This window comes from Elaeis guineensis, chromosome 3 (assembly GCF_000442705.2).
Source record: "Elaeis guineensis isolate ETL-2024a chromosome 3, EG11, whole genome shotgun sequence".
NCBI classification, from domain to species: domain Eukaryota; kingdom Viridiplantae; phylum Streptophyta; class Magnoliopsida; order Arecales; family Arecaceae; genus Elaeis; species Elaeis guineensis.
This window is the reverse complement of record NC_025995.2, coordinates 12,245,675-12,265,657: the sequence shown is the minus strand read 5'-3', so window position 1 is coordinate 12,265,657 and position 19,983 is coordinate 12,245,675.

Here is a 19,983-nt window from a genome sequence, read left to right as displayed (position 1 = left end):
ATGATGCCGCCTCTGCACCACCATCGAGACATCAAGCCAGAGATCGATGCCTGGAGGAGAGAACGAGGCCGATGACTTTGATGATGCATAGTTTGTAGATTTTTATATTTAAATGGTGTATGAACTCATACTTTTATATCTGTTAATGATAATTGTGAAACTTAATGGTGTTTGAAATTTGTATGTTATGATTTGATTGATATGGTGGTTTATTAAACATATTTGATCTGATGGAATATTATCTGCATTTGAACAGATGGTTTCATGGCAAAATTAGCAACAGAATTTGGTTTTATTGCCAAATTTAGCGACAAAACAAGAATTTCATCACCAAAGAATGCGACAAAAATAGATTTGTCTTTCATTCTAGCAATGAAGTAATTATTTCGTCATGAAAATTAATGATGAAAATAGATTTTCATCGCTAAAAATTGTGAGGAAATCATATTTCATCGTCAAAGTTGGTGATGAAAAAATTTAGCATCACAAATTTCATTGATTTTGACTTTGCTTCTTTTCTTTAACGATAGTTTTATTTTGTCACAAAAATTAGCAATAAAAATTTATTTCATTGCAAAATTAGTGAGGAAATAATTTTTTTCATCGCTCTTTTTTCATAATGAAATATAATTTTCATCGCTAATGCTACGTAATCATTCCATTGTGATTGAAGAATTTTGGTGATAAAAGAATTTTTTTCGTCGCTAAGATCTTTTATTACAAGACTTTCTCGACAAACGTTTAGCAACAAAATTCTTCATCGCTAATATTTTTGGCAATGAAATTTTCATCTTTAGCAATGAAAAATTTCATCGCAAAAGATCAAATTTCTTATAGTGAATCAGTACATAACATAATCAAAGTTATTTTTAAAATATAAATTCAATAATGTTAGTATCTTTCAAATATTCATAATCATATATCTGATTCGAAATCAATCATATTCAATAATTTGATTCAAAATAAATTTTATTCAACTCATCAACATTTAACTATGACCACACTGATATCATATGGTGGGATCGAAATATCATACTTATATCCTACAGTCAGATTGGAGTGCCATACTTATACCCTATGATAGGATTGGAATATTATATTTATATCGTATGATTGGGTCAGAAGACCATACTTATATCTCATAGTCAGATTAGGGTACCATATTTATACCCTATGATTGGGCTATAAATAGAACCTTGAGTTCAGTAATAGTCAGAGTGCTGATGCATAACCTCCAATCAGCGGGATCCAAAAGATAATCAAACTAAGTATCCAAATTTGATGCATATCAAAATTCTTTTCACTGAATAATATATATTTCATAATCAAATCAAATATGTATATATGATTTTAGATCAATAAATAATTATAATAATAATCTAAGAAAAATTACTTCAAAATTTTATATCAATTTTCATTCAAAATATAATTTCACAAAATTCATATCCTACATGTAAATCAATTAACAATTTATTTGATGTTTAAAATAATATTATATAAGTGAAAAATCTTAAGAAGGTGGATCATACTCATCTCATATGTACTCCAACCAATTCAAATAATTTTAAAAATTTCTTTTTAAAATCTTCAATAAATAGATCATATCATATTATCCTACTGTTGGACATCTTTTTATTGAGAAAACTACAACTCTATATAAAATTGAGTCTAATAATTAAAAAAGATATGGTTAATTAAAAAAAGATAAGATTAATGATAGTCATATTCAACAATCCAAGTCAATCTAATTATCTTAACTTTATTCAATCAAGATCAAACTAGGATGCAACTGGTTCAATAGAGTTCGAGCGTGATCAAATCAGTAGTATTCGATAAGAGTCAAGATGAAAATCAGTATTACTATCAAAACAATTAGAGGTTAGTTCATCAAATAACTTTATTTAATCAAAATCACTTAAAATATAAGGATTCAATAGAGACTAATGAAAATTAAATCCTATGATGTTTGATAAAGACTCTGGTGGTGTGAACATACTGCCTGACCGATAGAATGGTTCAAAATCTCTCTATTAGATCAATTTAGATTCAAAGCAATAGGATTTGAGATCTTTCAATGAGTTTATAAATCAAGTAGAAAGAGAATAATGGAGAAGAGAGAAACTAAGAGAGTGGAATGAAGCTGATGAAATGACAATGTCTGGCTTTTCGATCGATCCGATCAACATGATTTTATCAAATCATGATTAAATTAGTACACGTATAGTTTACTTGAAATCATTGGTGATCAATTCTAATAGTTCTGATCTAGCTAGGGTGGGTGTCAAGATAGTGTCTGGCAACCATAAATTAGAATTCTCTTTACTAAGGTCAGATCAGAATCATTGAAAGAAAGTCTTTACTGGATTAACCCTAGAGGAAGAAAATTCATAAAGAGAGAGAGTCAGAGAAGCAATTCTAGAGAGAGTTAAAGAGAGAGAAAGTGGAGAGTGAAAGTAGGAAAAATAAGTAAAGAGAGAGAAAGTGAAGAGGGAAGATAGAAACTCTCTCTCTCTCTCTCCTTTTTTTTTTTTTTCTTTTTTTTTCCTTTTTTTCTTCTATTTTTCTTACTTGGCAAAACAGGGGATTTTTGCTCCATGTCTCACCCTAGAAAGGAGGCATCAGGCGGCCAGCATGGCTATAGTTGGTGATGGCTCGGGTCACGATAGCGCGGTCAGTGGTTCTCATCCTGGTCATCAGCGGCAACGAATGTTGCTACAAAAAACAATAGAAAACAATGTAAAAACAAAGAAAAAACAATTTATATTCTCATCCAAAAATTTGGCTTTGGTCAGTCAAGCACCAAGATCTAATGACAAAGGAAGAGGAAGAAGATGGTTAATCAAAAGATTTTGACATCTTACCCGTCTTTCCGGCAGCGGTTGGGCTTTGATTTCCAATGAGCTCGGTAAAGTGTATCAGAGAAGATGAGAGAAAGAAGATAGGTTTCTTCTCGTGATGATAGGCGATGAGGTTCGAAGGGGCTTGGTCCTTTAAAATAGGGCTAGATGAGAGGAGTCCAACATCTCCTCGGTTTCAATTTCCATCGAAAAATTGAGAGGAAGAAGACTCCCAATGGGAGTCTTCATCGTTCTCTTCTTTTTTCTTGTTTTCCCTTTTTTGGCACTTTAAAAGTTGTGTGCAAGGATGGCTCAAATTTTAATTGTAGTCCCAATGGGAGTCTTCAAAAATGATGCATCATGTGATCTTTTCTTCTCAAAAACTTTCGGAAGGCTCAAATTTTAATTGTAGTCCAGAAGAAGAATTTGAATGGTCCCTTGGGCAGCTCATACAGCTTGTTCACACGGCTTCATAGATCAAAAGACAACCAAGGACTATTGCTTGTCACAGGACAGCTGCTGTGGTCCAGTCAAAATGCTTGCGTCTTTCAAAACAAGCAATCTACCACTGAACAATTGGTGCAGAACAGCAGAATGCTGGCATTGCAGTTTATTGGTTCCAAGCCTCCCAAGTGTAGTTAGGAGATTCAGACACGATTATATCTTTGATTAATGGCTCATCTTCACAAACTTTCCTAAGCATAACTGTGATAGCCCAGCCAGCCCAAACAAACCAAAAAAAAAAAAATGATGAAGACTCCCGCAGGGAGTCTTCTTCTCCCGACCGGCTCCTAATCGGAGTCAGAAACCTCACCGGAGAGGAGTCAAACTCCTCTCCTTTGGTTCTATTTAAAGGGGAGACCCTTCTCCCTTCTTCCTACCAAAGAATCCCGGGGCAAAACGGCGGCAATCGCCGGAAATTTCTTCACGGAGACCCATCCCTGTGCCATCCAATTTCTCGCCGGAAAAGCCTCGCCGACGACGAAGGTAAGCCTCCTCCCCTTCCTCTCTCCTCCCCCTTCCTTCCCATGCCGATGTGCACGCTCGCCGGCGACCGGAGTCGCCGGATTTTGTTACGGAAGAATCTTCTTTTTTGCCGTTTTTCCGTTGCCGGTGGTCACCGTCGACCACCGGTTTGGCCGCCCCTTGCCGCCGAAACGTCTCCTCTCCTGCCGATGGTCGTCCCACGCCAGCTGCGCCGCCGGCCGGCCACCCAACGAGGGGACCTCAAGGTCCCCTGTTTCAGCCCAAAATAAGTCCACGGGAGAAGAAGAAAAGAAGAAGAAGAAGAGGAAAAGAAAAAGAAAAAGAAAAGAAGAAGGAAAAGAAAAAGAAAAAGAAAAGAAGAAGGAAAAGAAAAGAAAAAGAAAAGAAAAAGAAGAAAAAGGAAAAGGAAAAGGAAAAAAAAAAAGAAAGAAGAAAGAAGAAAAATAAAATAATAATAATATAATAATAATAAATAGGATTTTCTCTCCTCTCTCTTCCATGAAGAAAAAGAAAAAAAAAAAGAGAGAAAGAAAGAAAAGAAGAAAGAGAAAAATAAAATTAATTAATAATGAGATAAATAATAAAATATGAGAAAGAGAGTTTCTCTCACTTCCTCTCTCTCTTCAGCCTGAACTAGTATTTTCTCTCTCTAGAATTGAACTTCCTCTCTCTACTTTCTCTCTCTAGAATCTTCTCTCTAGATTATTTCTCTCTCTTAAGATTTTTAAAATTTTGAGAAGAATGATGATGAATTTAAATGATCCTCGTGATGAATTTTTGATCCGTGATCGTCGAACTGTACACCGACATCCACTTTGATCAGATCAAGTATTTTTAGATTTTATTTCTCATGATCTTATTGAATTGTCCACATGATAATCTTAGCATGATTTGATCTGATCGATCGAATTTGTTGAATCATATTGCCTAAAGAATCCAAGATGAGTTTTCTCTCTCTAAAAATTTTCTCTCTCTAGAATTTTCTCTCTCTAAAGTCATTTTTCTCTCTCGATCGATTTCTCTCTCTTGATCGATTTATCAATGAGAAAATTCTTTCAATAATCCTGATCTGATTCTAACGAAGAATCCTGATCCATGATTGTCAAACAGCGTACTGGCACCCACCTTAATCAGACCATGAATCTTTAGATTTGATTATCCATGATTTTGATCTAGCCATGACTTGATTTGATCATGTTGATTTCACCAATTGAGATATTGGACCAATCGTAATGTGGATTGTGTCACTTGATCAATTCGAATTGTACCTCATGAATTCTCTCTCCTCTGATTTTCTCTCTCCACTTGATTTTATGAAATCGATGAAGAAATCTTGGTCCTATCACTTCGAATCCGATTTGATCTGATAGTCAAACTTTGGATCGTTTAGGTCCTAATTAGATTTTGATTAGATGAAATTAGATGATCGGACCCAATCTAAACCGTTGAAATATGGTATTCGTATTCTTTCTAATTATTGAAATTGATTCTGTATAGGATTGTGGATGTTTGATCATGGGATATCGCGATATGATCTACGAACAAAATTTTTGGAAGAAAATTTATAGAATTATGTGGATTTATTGGAATACATTTGAGGTAAGTAATGTTTCACTTTTTCTAGATTTATTGGTAAATTATAATGTATTTTTCTGACATGATTTGTGAAACGATGCATGAATTGAATGAATGGTATTTTGTTATGAAAATATCTTATTTGAAAAGTTATGATGAAGCATGATTGAACATATTGATTTCATGATGCATTATATTGATTGATTTCGATACTACATGATTATATATTTTATTATCGAAATTAGAATATGAAACATGATTTATGAAGAATTATGATATAAGAAACAATAAGAATTGACAACCTGACTATGTAAAGGACCCCGCCAATGGGGGCATATACGTTGGCAATTGATTGTCCTGAGGGTTTATGTCACCAGCGAGACCAGCGACATGTCGCCAGAGAGACCAGCGACAAACCGCCAGCGAGACCAGCAGTTCCAAAGGACATGGCTGCCAGATGATTCGCAGGGTACCGCAAGCAGATACGCGGTATTATGACCCTGCCACAGGAAAAATGTGGTCATAGCTCATGGTTGACGAAAAGAAATTGAAGAACAAAAGAAATTGAAATCCCGAAAGAAACTTGAATTTTCGAAAAAGAAATGAACTTGACATGAATTATATTGCATAATTGAAATTGATTTCGAATTGATGAACTCTATATGCTTATTTTCTATAAATGATTATTTACTTAAATGCCTGATGAAATCTGTTGGGAAGTGATCATTGCTTACTGGGCTGTCTAGCTCATTACCTTCTATTTTACTGTTTTTACAGATGTTGAGGAATTAAGATGATACAAGATATGAATGGAAGAGTGATCAGAAGCAGAATTTCTATACTTTTATTTTAGGTGGAAAGTCTTATTGAATTTGATGTACGGCCTATGAATCATTGTTACATTTATTGAGATATTAAAGAAAGAAATTTAGGTAGTTATGTTTGGATTTAAATTATTGGCTAATTATTCCGCTGTTGTTTTAAGATAACATGATAAGATGCCTTGCATGCTTATGAGAAGAGTCTTCTATGAGTATGCGGCGGTTGCCATGACCCTCGATTCACAAATCTCGGATCGGGGGCGTGACAATAACCTTTTATTAAAAGAAACTTGGCACATGAAGAAAGCTCTGAGTACTTTCATGGGGGATGTAGTTCATACTGAGCAGGATATGCTTCCTCCTGTTCTCTCTTTGGGTGGTCCCATCAAAAAATAAAAAACTCCTGTCTTCTGTTATTCGATTGCTGCCGATGCTTGTTCCTTATCCTTTTCTGTTTGTCACGCAGAAGCCTCCATTGTGCCCTTCTACATCTGCGTTATTTATTGGAATGAGCAAATAAGAGTAAGATATCAGCAAGCTACATCATGGGAGATATCTTCACCAAAAGTCACTGCAAGCAATGCAACATATGGCTTGTTTCCAACAATACAAAGGAGAAAATTGAAATTGTGGATTTTTCTGAATAGGCTTGAATTGTAGACGGAGTAGCATTGAGCTAGCACCTGTAGTTTTATCAAACCCTTCTCAACAAGCAGGGTACTGTAAGCCCACCTGGAGTGATCTGCAGTCATAAACTTTGCACAGTAGTTAGTGATGCTGTTACTTTGTTGCACTTTGAGTTGGATGACCCTGGTTTTAGAACAATCAATGGAGATGAAAGCATTGATATGACAGACTTTAACCAAGTTATCTAAAGCTTGCTTGGGAAATTTTCTGGGTAGTACATCCAGATCCATGTTTGGCATTTCTCTGAAAAAATTTAATTTGCGTCTCAGATGAATGCTACCGTATAACAATCTCAGTATTAATCTAAAATGGAGTCAGCTCTCATGCTAGCCACCAAATTCACCAGCAAATGCAGCACTCTGTGTTTACCACCAAATTCACAAGCAAAAGTGCAAGATTTTACGCATCCAAATGATCAGTTAGAAAAATATAGACTGAGCCTTGGTTTGTAAACTTTGAAGAACTTTCTACAGATAAAGATCTGTGCTAGCCAAATTGTAGCCCTCAAACACCGCATTCCTGCATGTCATGGTTCCTTTGTAGTTTGTCTGTGAGTGCTTCACCATAGCAGATCTAGGTTCTTCAAATTTCAACTAGGAACGGATTTCTTTTGTGCATTACTACTGATTCTTATTGGATCAGATGTGTCTGTATCTTGTTTGAAAAATAGTTCTCGATCCTTTGTGGGCAAAAAGAAAGAGAAAAACCAAATTAGCATTCTGTTGAGAATGAAGTACAATATCATGTAACGATATAGAAGTTTCAATAATGAAAATGGAGGATTTTGACATAATCAGTTCACTTTGTTGCGCATTTCAGGGGAGATGTAGGTCTGAGCATTTTCAAACATCCTCTTAACATCAGCAACGAACGTCTTGAAAGTGACATAATACTGTTCTGACTCTAGTCTCTTTGACGTAGGCCTGAAATCTGCAAGACAAGATGTACATCAAAATCAGATTTATTGATAATAAAAGAAAGCCTCTAAACAAGCTCTACCACCACCTCTTTCAACTGATTTTTCTAGTTTTGATGTTAGAAGGAAATGAATGTGGAAACATCATGGTGTGCAAACACTCCTACAATAAACTACATACAACAAAATAATAATTGGTCTTCCACCATGAAGTGTATAAACCACATTTTAACTCTCAAGACATTCTTGAATCTCACTACATATGAGAGTCTATGATCTAACAAATGTCAAATTCCATCCATATCCTCTCTTGCTGTTCTTTGGCCTACCATATAACTGTTCTTTACTAAAGTTTTACGAAAGGTTCCAATATACCTCTTTTACTTCTCTTCGAGAGTCGCACGATCTTTCTCTCTCTTCTCTTCTTTTCTCCTCCGTTATCCCTATTTTTTTTTTTATCTCCTCCCTTTCCCCAAGGTTTTGACAACATTTTCCAGTACAATGGATATTATACAAATTGCTATTGTCCATTAAAAGTGTTCATTGTTTGTCCCAACCATGTAATTTCAAATTATTTATTATTAAACGAATGATCACAAGAACATTATATTATTATGCCATACTATACAATAATATACTACACCACATTATAATAATATCATATTACACTATAATCCTATATTATATTTATACTATATTATAACAATATTATACTATGTAATAATATGTAATATTACATTATATTGTATTATACTACAAACCACCATGCAATATACTTTATTATCATTTTGTTATACTAAAAATATTTTCTCAATTTGGTTACTAAACAGATATTAAAATTCCATAACATTTTAAAATGTTGTTGCCAAATAATAAATAGCTTTCTGTAAAAGTTCTATTAATAAAAACTCTACTTCCAAAATACTCTGCTACCAATAGTAATCTCAAATACGATCTAGATCTACATACCAATAAACCAACAGAAATGCCATCCTATTTCGCTTGCATGATACATACTCAAATCCAAGTTTTTGCTACTTCCACTAGGTGGAATAAGTTAATGCACCTATTAGGTGCAAATATCCAATATATTTACATTGTGTATGTATTTGTATATCGGTATGTATAAATCTGTGTATGTGCATATGTGTGGCAAGTAAGTGTTCTTTAACCTTTTGTTTGCAAAATTGATGATGCTCATCCATGTTGCTTGAATTAATAGTGAAAGAAAAAGAATACAACCAGAAATATAACAAGAATTAGATTTTTCTTTAAAAAAAAGTAAAAACCTAAAGGTAGAACAGTAATAAGGCATGAATGTCATATTCAGATTCTCAATAAATCATGAATAAAGACACTATTCTTATTGATCTCCACCAAAAAAAAAAAAAAAAACAGAGATGGCTTATGGAAATGAGTAAACAGAACTTCAGGAGATCAGAAATTCATAAACTCAAGTAAAGCAAGCAATATATTAGTTATTACTCTACAAAATTATCCCTGAAAAGTTTTCTAGATGCTTACCTATCCATCATAAGACGGACAATGTATTCCTCAGGCATGTTAGGAAGTTGTCTTGCATATATATTGCTTAATCCTATCAACCTGAAAGAAGGAATGAAAGGGAAAACCAGATAATAACTTCTAGATCTACATGTAGATTTTACATAAGAACTTAATGGCATTAAAGTTAACATTAGGATAAAAGTAATGAATGTTGCGTACTATGCAGGTAATTATGCAGAAGGAAAATAGAAGATTAAAGCAAAGACATACCAGATCATGCGTTCATCAATCCCATCATTTGCATAACACAAGAATCTGAGTCTTCCATTATCTTCCTACAAAGAAAACTAGACGGATGGGTCCATATAAGTTTAAATGTGAAAAATAAGTAATAAAACAAATTTGATAACTCCGATTTTACCAAATGTCTCCAAGTAGACATCCATATAATTTGGTTATTGCATATGGGTGATTTGTTATACTATCTCATGAACTGTTTGGACATCAGAGTTGATTAATAGCTTTGTGCAACAATAAACATATGGCATCTCAGTTATAAATATAATTGAAAGATGGGACACACTAGGGCCAAGAAAAGCATAAAACAATTTGGAGATCAAGCACATGTTTAGTAGTGTTGGCAATGGATCAGGCTGGTCAAGTTGGAGAAAGGCCAAACTATGATCGGGATGCAGGACAAATATCTCTCAACTTATGCCAAACTCATCTTTGATCAGGTGGAAAAAATTAAAACCATAACTGAATCATGCATTTTATATGCACAAGCATAATTGAACCGTGCATTTTATATGACAAGTTTTTAAATCCTATGAGACGGAGATATCCCGGTTTTCATCTGGAATAGGGCGCCGGGCATCCCACTCCATCATGGTGACTATCCCGATCGAGCATCCCGATACATGGTTGGGACATCCATCCATACATACATACATACATACATACATACATACATAATATATATATATATATATATATATATATATATATATATATATATATTTTTTGAAGTTCAAATATATTTAAACAATAAATAGAGTATTTATCTTAAAATTTTACTACTCTATTTATTGTTTAAATATATTTGAACTTCAAAATAATATATATATATATATATATATATATATATGAATTTATCTTAAAATTTTACTACTCTATTTATTGTTTAAATATATTTGAACTTCAAAAATAATATATTTATCATAGATTGGTTATATTTAATACTAATATTATAATGCATTATAATCTTTCAGGTTATTAAACATCCTTTCTTGATTACCAAGCAAAGATTTCTTATAATTGATGCATGCATGAGTACTTGATAAAGTAAAAATATTAAAAATTGATGAAAAAGCTATAATCTATACTACTCGGGCTTAGTCGTTTGTATATAAAATATAATTATGCTAATAATATATAATAAATTATTTTCAATATTACACAAAATTGATTCATCAGTTTAAAATAAATATATCAAATTTATCACTAATCACAGGTGGAATATCTATGGTGCTCATAAACATTGGGTTTTGCTTATAATCAAAGTTTTAATATGATGTCAATTTTGATACTGAGCCCATCTATGTTGCTTATCATGTATTTGATGTGATACCCAGTCCACTTGGTCTAGTCCTTCCTCAAGGCCTCATCGAAGTTGTCCTACCATGCCATCGCTCTTCCCTGACCTCATCATTCATTGAGCATTCGTCAATGGCTGGGATTCCATTGAGAGGCTGCTGGATTCTCACCCCAATCATCATCCCTTATTTTTGCAATCCATCGACCACATCATGTCTTGTTAAAATCATAATCCTTGCTAGATATTTAGAAGATATCTCTAGACTCCCAATGATTGCATGAGAATCTTGACTGTCAGTGAGCTAGTCGGAATACTCTAATGTGCTATTTCAAGCTGACCACTGTATTAGTTTTTCTTTTCTCCTCCTTCCATCTTGCTACCGATCATCACTATCTTTGTCGCTGTTGTCGATCACCAGATGCTGGAGGCCGGGCCTTTAGCCAATGCTAGTCACCAAAGGTTGGGCACCATCAACCCCTATCGTCGCCATCAAGGATTGTCGACTCGAAACCGATTCTTGTATTGATCTGCCGACAGTACGAATCGATACTTCCCTGTATCGAACCTGAACCAATACGAAAATGAGAGATGAACCGAGGAGGAAAACAAAGAGAAAGAGAGAGGGGAGGAGATAGGAAGAGGGGGGGAAGAAAAGAGAGGCCGCATAGAGATACTGACAGTAGCCACTGAAGGGCTCCGGAGGCCACCAAGGCCTCTTAAGCTCCACAGTCCTCCACGATAGAAAATACCAAAAGAGAGAAAGAGATAGAGAGAGGAGAAGGGAGAGAAGATGAGGGAGTGGAAGGTGATGGAGAGGCTGTCGGATGGCCCAAAATAGTCCCGCAACAGCCGCAGATTAGAAGTAGGGGTTCGTCCCTATTTTGTCATGATTTTTAAAAAATATAATATACAATGAAGCTGACAATGGGAACGATCGTCGTGGGGCAATTTTGGACTGTCTAGCGGCCTTCTTGCTGCCTTCCACTCTTTCCTCTTCTCTTTCTTTCCATCTCTCTTTCTATCTCTTTCTTCTCGCATCTCACGAAGGATCGGGAGCTCCGGAGGCCTTGATGGCCCTCCAACAACCTCGATGGGGCATCTTTAGTCTTATCCTTTCCTTTCCTCTCCTCCTTTCTCTCTTACTCTCTTTTCTTCTCTCTTGCTCTGTCATTGCCAGCATTCCAAATCGAATGCCCAAACCATACTGGTTAGCCATCAGTACAATTCGATATGTCCTAAATTGTCTAGTTTGGAGTGGTTCGATGAATACTGATCACCACCATTGCCCTAATCCACCCCAGTTCAACCTTTAAAGACCCACTCTCCTCTCTTTTTCCATTAAGAAGGATAAAAAAATCCATCCTTGTTTTCCTCTCAAACAATCTCTCTTCAATAAAAAAAAAAGAGATATAAAGAGAGAGAGAGAGAGAGAGAGATAGAAGAAGAAAATCTCTCTTTCTTCTATTTAGCATGATGGATGCCTGCTTTCTCTCTACATGATTTAGAGGATCTAGTAGAAGATTAAGACTTTTATTTTGTGAATCCCGAGTTGACCCTAGTGAAGGATTCTCAAAAAGTATTGTAGGTGACCATCCATCTTATTGGCCTTCATCCTAACTTTTGTTGACTACCATGAATCCATCATCGACAATCTGTAACATTTTATCTTTGTCTTTGGAACACCCTTTATTAATCTGAAGAATTTAGTTACTTTGTCCTAATTGATTAGAACTGCTAGATACCAGTACCCAGCCAACTTCGACCTCATTATGCCTATCTTCTTTCATGATTAGTATTAATTTTATATGGATGTGTGATTTATCGGACAAGAATTGCTAAGCAAGGGTTTTACATTTCAGTTCTTCAATCAAAATAAAACCCTAGCTTTTTATTTTTTATTTATTTAATCTCAAATTAGGCAAGATAGAAAAATTAGATTTAAGAGTAATTCAAATATGAAGCTCCAAGATTAAGAAACTAGCAATAATTTCTTTATTTCTTATGCTAATGTTTGATCAAGGATGAGTTGGATTTATACTGATTGATTGGACATGTTAGGTATGAACTAATAAATAATTGTGACCTAGTTTGTCATCAATAGAGTTAAGAATCCTTATATATGATCACCAATATATATGTTATTTGTCGACTTGCACTGTTGGGTTTATATCATTGATTTTGTATCATTGGATTTGTGTTGATGGAATTGGCTTTGCATGAGGCAATACATCCTTATACGATTTTTCAGTATAAATACATTATGTGTTGATTATATATGTAAATCAATGATTGATAATATAGTTATATTACTATGTATAATTATCTTGAACATACTGTTAAATTAAAAGTTATTTGATGAAATTCATATGAAATAATTGGATTGATAAGAAATGATTTGGACTAACCTCATCATGTGGATAGCCTCCATGAGCTTATGTGTATTATAGCCTTTACAAGTTTATGCATAGGATAGCCTCCAGAAGCTTATATCTGAGACAGCCTCTATGAACTTATGCCTGGGACAACCTCCACGAACTTATGTATGGGACAGCCTCTAAGAACTTTGTTTGGAATAGTCTCCATGGGCTTACGCATGAAAATTTGATCAGACATAAATTGATGCATGATCTTGGTTAATCCAAAGTCAAAAGAAAAAGATCATCAAATTTGAAATTATGATAAAAGAAATAGATGATAAAATACATTAAACCAATATTGAATTAAGGTTTCACTTTTTGACATGTCATGATACATCTCTTTTGATAAGACGAATGTTTGATACATATTTATGCAGATATTTAAATTATCCTGAATATTTAATATGAAATTTTATGCATTATATTTTTCACTCAGATATTATTTACTACTATTTTCAAATTATATTATTACATTGGTATAGATTTGTAGAGATTCTAATCAGACTGTAAAGCTTACCTCCACCTTCCCTTTTTTTTTAGAGTTATAGGATGAATGTACTTGGTTATGGTTGGACCATAGTTGAAAAGATTGAATAGATAAAGCATCATCAATATCAATTGAATGATTGAGATTTGTAATCTATACAAGTTTTATTATTTAATAATATGAAATATTTTGTTATAAATTGAGATCATTTGTGTTTGTAAAAATTAAAGGTTGTAATGGATTTTAAGACCTTATATATTCTTTAGGGCCTTGCCTTGGGAAGTGTGCAGCCATCATGTGGCTGACCAAAGTCCTAAATTTGAGGCATGACATTTGATGTTGTCCAGGATAACCTTCTTGATAGTACATTGGATAAGGGAGTGACCATCCTTAGTTAGAATAATGGACACGATACCATACTATGGTCCCAAATATATCCATGTAAAGATGAATTATACATGTAAAAATACTTCTCAGGATATGACTATTGAAAGTATACATCTGAATCATTTATATAAAGAAAAGGGGCATAATATGCACTTTGGCAATCGGATACTCTAATAGATCTTGTTTTGGTTGATGATGATGATGACCTAACTTATTTGGACTCCAACCTACTTCTCAGAGCATCTTGCTCCATCCATGCCATAAACTCTAAATATGTCCAATGTCGATGTTTCTCGATTATTCTCAACTCCTCATGAAAATGATCCAAAATATATGCAACCTGTATGCCACATTCTACAATAATTCTTCTTCCTTTCCTTCTATAGGCCAGCAACTTCTCTTCGTCTTGATATCTAGATTTGGGTCTAGCTTCATTGTCTTGATCTTGCACAAAATGGATGAAATATGCCTCTTCAGTAAGAGGACTGATCTCATATGCTTCACCACCTCCTCCATCCTAACTATTATGGTCATCAGATCCATCATCACTCTTGCCATCATTATCATCATCACTATTATGATGAGGTGATCTAGGCAATCCGAGATCTGACAGCTCGGACGTCTCATTATCATCATCTCAAACCTGCACATCATCAATTGCCTCTAAATCAATGTTGCCTTCACTTTTGATTTGTTCTTCCATATCTCTCCTCAATTACAATTTTTTGGCTTCCTTTTGAGCTCGACTAGCTTTCACCTGTTGATCTATCCCACCTCTACTACTGGTCCCAATGCCCTGACTATCTCTGGAGGCTCCTATTTGATGTCTTAAACTAAATATTTCATGATCAAATCGTTAATCAAAATCCTCATACTGCCTGCTATTTGATCCACCATCATCTCCACCAATATCTTGCATTTCATTCTGGATAGAAGATAAATGAGAGGCCGCCTATCGGTCCATATCTTACACCCCTACCTCATGTGCTATTATTTTGCATGGTTGGAGATGATTTCCTGGCTCATCCAATACTGATGGATCTCATGCTTTCTGATATGCAACCCAACTCAATATGGAATCTTCCTCATCATAGATAAAGTCCTCTTCAAATAAGTCATCTTGCCTAGGCTCTTTCTCCTCATTGACATACTTGAGCTTCAATCTCATATCATAGTAGACAAAAACTATATTTCTCAATCTTTGTTAAGTTAGATGATTCTAATTTTCATTTAGATTAGGGCAAATATACTCCAATTGTGCTAGCATCCACTTGATGAGACGGTCTGTGATAGGATCCAAATAGCAATCTTTTTAAGATGTGGTGCTGATATGCCCCGCTAGACCCACTACTCCTTTGCATTAAAATAATATGTATGTATATAAATGTTTAAGTCCTCAGATATACATAAATGCACAGATAATAAAAAATAGTCCCATATTTATATCTAGTGATATTTTAGATATGGATCTGTGTGCTCCTTGTTCTCCAAAGCTCTCTTTCCTCTCTCAAAAAAATTTTTCTGCTCAATTCATTTAAACTTTTCATTGAAGGTCAATTAATTTTAATAAATTAATATAATTCAAAAATATACTAACAATCCAACTATGTTAGGCATCTACTCTTTTATTACCTCACTTATAGCTTTTGTAGCTAAGTCTAGATCACTTTTTAACCTATACACCACATTCCTCAGGGCCATCAGAAGCTCTTCATCTAAGGCAATATTATTGTCATACTTGATGTATGCAATGTTGTCGTTAGGACACAGTGACAATCAATTTAATTCCAACTCCCAAAAAATTTTTATAAATAGCAGTGAGTCGGGTCGAATCTATGGAGAAGTCTATGGATTGATGTTTTAAAATCTTTGATTTTTGAAAGAAAGAAAAGAAAGATTGAATGGAGTTGGATACTAAGAATTAAATATGCAATCAAAAGAAATTGGTACTAAGATCTACTAATTAGATTCTAGCATCTACTTGTCATAAAAATAAAATTCAGCAAATTAAAGATAATAAAATTTACTTTTACATTAACTGAAATCTAAATTTGAGTGTATAAAATTAAGAGAACAAAGCAAAATAAATTAGTAAAGACAATGTAAAAGAAAACAGTAACAAATAGGTAGAAGTGCTTCGCGCAGCCTCATCGGGATGACAGTTGGTAGAACTCCTCTTCTTTCGTACTCCTCAGAGCATGCTCATGACCTGATCTTCTTCTTCTTTGGATCTAATCTGGGAGAAAGTGGAGGTGTGGTGAAAAAAGTGGAAGCAACAGCAGACTCTCCTCTAGGCTCCTCCTTCCTAAAGGCCCTCTCAATCTCCCAAAGCCTCTTGCCATTCCCTCTTTTTGTGCCGCCCGATGATTCTCTAGATGTTGAAACTTGGGGCATGGACTCCTTGAAAAAGGCCTAGGGTTTGGTGATTTTTTGGTTTTTTTTTCTTGAATTTATTCCATGTAAGTCTCTCTTGATTTGAAAGGCTATATCTCTTCAATTTGCAAAGCAGTCGCATAAAGAATTGCCTTATTTACTTTTGCCGCCCAAGCTCCCTAGTGCCACCCAACTTGCTGTCACCTGGGGCCCTCTCTCTTATGCCAAGTTACAGTTTTATGTCCTAGATGGTTGGCTAGGGTTTGGTTCTTTCAGGGTTTCGAAATTTCACCAGTAGCATGTGTATACCTACCAAATTAGGAAGAAACTTAAATTAACCTTCTCATAATTTTTTTAATGGGTGTGAAATTTGATTTTTGGTGCTTAGATTAATCAATCAAATCGACATCTATTTTTCATGAATATGTACTAATTTTATATTTATTGAAACTATTTTCAAAAATACTTAATTTTGCAAGAAAGTCCAACTTAAGTATGAAATTAGGATTTCTTGAAGATGTTAGCACCACTAACTACTTAAAATACATAAAATATATGTATAAATATATGATTTATCACACCCTCCAACTTACTCATTGCTAGTCCCTTAGCAATGTAAAAAAAATATAAGTATTTGTTTATCATGTTTCATCAAGATCCTTCCTTACAAAAATAGGCCTAAGATTGAAAGTCAAGAAGTTTTCAAGTATCACTAACTAGGTATTAAGTTTTAGAAGTAAATTTTATAGTCAGTATAATCAAAAATTTTCTTAGAGTACATCTATAGATCTAAACACTTGTGTTCGTGATGATTAACTTAGCATTTTGCTGCTAGCTTGTAAAAAATAAATATTTCTTCTCTTATCACCTATTCTAGTTAATTTTACATACACCCCCTAATTAAGCTCATGAATTAAGGTAGCTTTCATACTGCTTATTTTTACTTTACTCTTCTTTTTTTTTTAATGTGTTGAGCATCCTGGCCTTCTCTCCACCATTTGATGCGAATCTCCACACTTGACTTAAGTGCAGAGACTCGGTTACTAAGCTTAGGACAATCTACATATACTCTGTATTTTATACTTTTATTTCAAATAGATAGCTCTTTCCTAAAATTTAAGTTTCTTTAATTGGGATGTATATCCATTACCAATTTAAGTAATAATTGAATCTTCAGTTGGCCTTACAATCAACACCTACTTTGCCTCGTCGATGTGCATGTGCAATTGAAAGTGCTAATAACTTTTAGGTGACCTAAGTGGACCACTAAAAGTCTGACCAACTAGTCTACTTCTTGACTTACTACCATCATTAATAAATACTTTCTAACTCTATTATTTCTTTTCTAATCTATTTTGCTCAAGATTTTCTTTCCGACACATGGTTTATTCAATAATTCCAAAAGATTTTTCAAAAAAAAAATCAAAATTTTTACAATATTTTAAAAAAAAAATTAATATCCAAAATATTTTCAAAAATTTATAATAAATTTTAAAAGATTTCTTACCCCCCAATTTAAAATTTTCAAAAGTTTTTAAATGATATATTTTTCAAATTTTTCTTTTTCAAAAGTATCTGAAGATTTTTCCTACCCTCCAACTTAAATATCATTATCCCTAATGGTATAAACAAGCCAAAGAATTAAATTTAAACCATAAGAATAAAAAGAAATGTATGGGGAGGGAAACAACCTGAGAGGAGGGGCTCATCATCAATATAAAGGCTACAAATTTTTTTATTTTTTTATTTTTTTATTTTTTTATATTTATTTTTATATATATTATTTTATTTTATATATTGGGTTGCCTCTCAATAAGTGTTAAGTTTTAAGTCTTCAGTCAAATTATGCTGATTCTCTCACCTACCTAAGATCAAATATGGGATAGAAAAATTCTAATGGGTGAGGTGGGTGAGGTGAATCAAGAAGGGCATTCACCTCTTGGACTTGAGTTTCTTCAATGGACTCATCCAAAAAATCATCTTTTATTAATTTTAAGGAGAAATTGGATTCAATTATTTCATCTATTAGTTTAAATACCGAACAATTTTCCTCCTTCTGAGTGTACTTTAGGGCATTAAAAATATTAATTCTCACCTTTTGATCCCTAAAAGAAATATCTATAGCTTCTATTTTATAATTGATATTGGCATTGGTAGTGGCCAGGACTAGACGATCTAAAATTATGAGATTTTGATTTAGCTTTTGGGATGGTTCCATATCAAGTACAAAGAAATCTACTAAAAAATAATATTGATTTACTCTAACTAAAACATCCTCAATCTAACCATATAGATTTTTACTGATCTATGGGCTACTTATAGAATGGCCAATGCGGGTTTCAGTTCTCCAATCCCAAATCTTTCGTAGATTGAGGTTAGAAGTAAGTTCACACTAGCTCCTAAATATAACAAAGCTCAATCAAAGGTGATGCTTCCTATAATGCATGAAATCAAAGGAGCACCAAGATCTTTCATTTTCTGAGGCAATGGATTTAATAAGACTGCACTCACATCCTCAGACAACATAATTTTTTTTATTATTCTCGACTCATGCTTTTGTATGCAAAATTCTTTAAGAAATTTTGCATAAGTCGGAACGTGCTGAATTGTATTGAGGAGGGATAAATTAATATGAACTTGTTTAGATAATTTCATTAGCTCCTCATTACGTGCTCCTTGCTTTTTATGAAAAGAACCGACTTCTAGGGCTGAAAAAAATGAGACTCTAAGTTTATATTTTTCGAGTAACTAATGTATTCTCTTCTTTCCTTTATTTTTCTCACTCAAATTAGAACCAGTATCAATACCAGTTCCAGGCTTAGATTCTTCTATGTGGTTAGTCTCAGTACTAATCTTTTTTTCTATGTTCTTATTTTGGCTAGCATCAGTACTAGCCTCTCTCACCTGATCTTAATACAAGTCCTTAATTATCCTTCCACTTCTAAGCTCAGAAATTATGTTGGCATTTTCAAATTAGAGATTCTTAGGTGGGACATTAAATTGATGACTAGGTCCAGATAGTTGGTGGACAGTGGGTGGGTTGTTCCTGGGATTTGCGATAGGTTGGCTTGGTAATTGACCTGATTCTCTCCTCATGGTAGACTCAGCTATCTATCCTATTTGCACTTCTAGCCTGACGATGGATTGCTATTGGATCATAATCATTTGTTGCAATTGGTTAAACCTATCGTCGACTAAAGGGGTCTGTTGAGGAGGTGGATATGAAGGCTGATTGTAATAGGATAGCTGGATAGGCTGACTAGGCTAACCTCTATTATAGATAAAATTTTAATACTGGGATTTATTTTGAAAATTTTGTACCGAAAAAATTTGGATTTGAGCCTGCTGGGGTCTCCAAAAAAAATTGAGGTGGTTCCTCCAACTTGGGTTATA